The 3,456-nt window shown below is 35.2% G+C and overlaps 1 long non-coding RNA gene across 1 annotated transcript; it reads right to left on the bottom strand.

The window, feature by feature from the left end:
- Nucleotides 1-1,482: 1,482 nt before the first annotated feature.
- On the bottom strand, nucleotides 1,483-2,316 carry LOC120292211. The gene is made up of 3 exons (XR_005549988.1): nucleotides 1,966-2,316; nucleotides 1,815-1,888; nucleotides 1,483-1,708 (listed from the first exon to the last, which is right to left on the bottom strand). It is a non-coding gene; the product is annotated as an uncharacterized LOC120292211 (long non-coding RNA).
- Between the last annotated feature and the right edge of the window lie 1,140 nt (nucleotides 2,317-3,456).

Raw genomic sequence — 3,456 nt, 5'->3', positions numbered from 1 at the left:
AATTTTAAAAAAGGGCGAAATGAGTCGGGTCCGGTTTGACCCGACCCGGGTTTAGACCGGTCGGTACGGCCGGGTCCGGTTTGATAAAGGAGAATTTTGCGTATTGGAAGTATAGATAGGCGGCTATTTTGCTGCAGAATATGTGTAATAGTCAGTTACCGTCATGATGTTTATGTTTGAGCTGTTGTCTCAAACCACTTTCTTGATTAATCATGAAAGGTTTAAATTAATGGGTAATGATTGTTGAATTATGCACTACTTTTTGTTATTGAAACCATTTTTATAGTTAATGTCTGCAAAATAACTTGGTTTTGCAGCTCCACTATGACAGCAAAAATAGCTTGGGCGGAATAATTTGAAGCATTGAATCACGATTTATTGATCTTGTATCTCCTTTTGTATTTGTAATAAATTATGCCGAAGAAGATACATATAAGGCAATTGCTCTCTTGAGTTTACTGTCTTGGTACATAAAATATCCTACTCCATGATCTGCAAGATTGCAACATTGCGCACCAAGAAAATTTCACTTTTTACTATTGACTCATTTCCTAGAATCGGATTTTAAGTATTAAAAGTCCAAATGTGTGGAATAATTTGACAATCGGAATAAAATTTAGGATATAATATTTATTTTATGTTTGGTGTTCGTTCAATATTTAAGAGGGCTATAGCATGGATATAATTATTTTATGGAGAGGTGAGATAAAGGTAAATAAGATTTCTAATATCTATAATATAAAAGATTTTTTCTCAAAAAAAAAAAATTCTTATTATAAAATTAAAATAATATTGGAAGATAAATAATAGTTTAATTCTGATAAAAAAATTCAAAATAACAAAAAAGCAAAAATTTCATTTTTATTTAATCCTCTTTTATTTATTTCTATCTTATAATATTAATCAATATATAAACATATATTCATTATGAATATTACATATTTTAGGACTTTAGTATTTTAGATATATTACTATAGTTTACTATATAATAAAATTTTATTAGAGAATGATGGAAGGGGAAAAAATTTAAAAAATATAGGAATTTTTTTTTAAAAAAAAATTAGCAAATAAAAAATGAAGTTAGAGAGTTATGAGAGATTTTTATCATATCTATTGCGCAAATTTTAGATTCATTTTGTATTGACATGTTGTTTATACCATACAATATATATAATATGATGTGGATATATTCGATTTTATCTCTGCGACGAACAATTGATAGAATTTAGCAAAATTTTTATATCCTCTAATCTTCTCCTAACTAGAAATCTAAATGATCACATGTAACCTTGTAGAATGAGAAATGACCGTCTCAGAGAAAATAGAGCTTGATGGAAGGTTCATTTTTGTTGACTGTTGTTTGGTGTCTGGTTATGAAATATAATCAACATCGGGGTAGAGAAAGCAGGCCGACTTTCCCATTTAAGAGGTCTAAAGATGATGAAACATGGAAATTGGAAGGGAATGTTTCGAATGGTTGCTACATCTCTTTTGGTCCCTGGAAGGAAGGATCATATTGGATCTCAGCTTCTTTCGTTGGCTCGCCAAGGGATTGTTAAGTCACTTTGGGGTCCACGGGGAGGGTGGTCAATCGTGTGCCAGTCGCCGTCATTCTTGCATTCTTCTTCATTTTTGCATGCTGGGTCCAGACGCTGAGCCCCTCATGTATGTGTTCCTCAAATATAGCCTTCTTGAATGAGCTTCCCATCTTTAACAACCAAGCGCAAACACGCAAGTACGTATGCCATCAGTTTCAATATCATGTTGCAGTAAATAGTCATGAACCGTGAAAACGATGTGCCTAGATTGGTCACCTGGGTAACTATCGCATAGAGTGGCAAGGTGCTGTAGCTGCACATGAAGTGAACCAACACCCTGACAACATTGCCTGTAGCTAGCCATTCAGATACATGTGATATTGGTAAGGATAAATCCACATATGAGGAGAAGGAAGAAGGCTTTTACCCTATCACGAGTCTTGGGATTATGAAACCGACTTGTCCCATTATGCACGAGTCAAAACTATATTGAACCTGCCAGGTTTTTTCCCCATGGAAGCTCCAGTAAGTAATCGTAAGCACTTATTTTCTTTTGGCAATTCAGCTATTTTTATCCCTTGCACAAATGAAGAAGAAGAAAGCGAGCTCAAAAGCTTTTTGGAAGAGGAGGATATGAATGAGCAGCAGGACAATGCGAGGTCTATGGAACCAGAAATGATCAACAGAAGGTTGAACCACCAAGTCCCCTTCCACGGCTGCATGCTTCTCCGCGACATCTTGCGCTAATTGATTTATCACGTGCTCCAGCTTTGTTCCGACAGCAAGAGCTAGAAAAGGAAATAGAATAACTAATAAACTGAATCCCACTATGACTCATTTCTCAAGAGATGTACAATGTGGCTTAAGCAGCCCAATGCCGGGACACGGTTCTACTCACCAAAAAGAGAACAAAAGATATCCAAAAGTATGCATGAAAGATATCCAAAAGTATGCATGCCAGCCTGCATAATTGATTGCAGCCCCTCATCAGTTATAGTTAAATCCCCCGTTTATAGGATTGGCCTTTAAGCGTTACTTTAGGGGTTTTGATGGGAATTATGTTGTGGGTAACTTGATATTAACTGCTCTTGACTCTCGTATGCTCAGAAGCATCAACAGCCTAGGTGTTTCTCCGGAAAGGACCATTGAACTCCGTGCAAATTCCTTCTCAATATGAGGACTAGAATCGCCATGCCAAACCATGCCTAAATTGTGTTCAGCCATGTTTTGCTGGGGTAAAAACTACAATAATGAAAAGTAAACCTTGTTGTATTCATGACGCGTAAATTTGGAAATTGCAATATGTGATTAATGTGGTTTCTCACCATGGACATTGAGCAATAAGAAGATGACCACAAATATCCAAAGGTACCAACTGCAATTATAGAAGGAGATGTCAACAGTAGTGGTGCTCCAACGTTTAGCAAAACCAAACGTTTTTTAGCAAATAGAAACAGATAAAAGTAAATAAAGACTAACACCTTACCATAGGTCATTTGCAATGGTAGTTGCTGGATATTCTGGGTTAGATGTGATTTAGTTGGGTCATGACATTGTTTGAGGGCATATTGGTTGCTAAAATAGTTCATAGATATTCTATTCATTTCTCATCATTTTTTGGGAGTTTGCTGTCATTATTTTTAAAGGAAAATGTCAAATGTGGCATGTAGTTGTTGGTTGTTTCCTCTGGGATGTGGTCTTGAATAAATTTGGCTTAATTTTAATGTTCGCTTTCCTCGATCACAATTATGAAGCATATGAATTATTGAACGAACTTGCTTTTTTCTAGATGTGATTGTGAATTTTTTGCTATCTCGGCCTGAATATTATGAATCTGCATAATTTGTTTCATTTTTGTTATTATATTTTCACACATCTCAATAAATTTGTTATTTCTTTTCCTTTTTAGAATGGATAG

This window comes from Eucalyptus grandis, chromosome 1, assembly GCF_016545825.1.
Source record: "Eucalyptus grandis isolate ANBG69807.140 chromosome 1, ASM1654582v1, whole genome shotgun sequence".
In the NCBI taxonomy this organism is placed as follows: domain Eukaryota; kingdom Viridiplantae; phylum Streptophyta; class Magnoliopsida; order Myrtales; family Myrtaceae; genus Eucalyptus; species Eucalyptus grandis.
The sequence above is the reverse complement of the archived record's forward strand: the minus strand, read 5'-3'. Positions and strand labels throughout refer to the sequence as shown.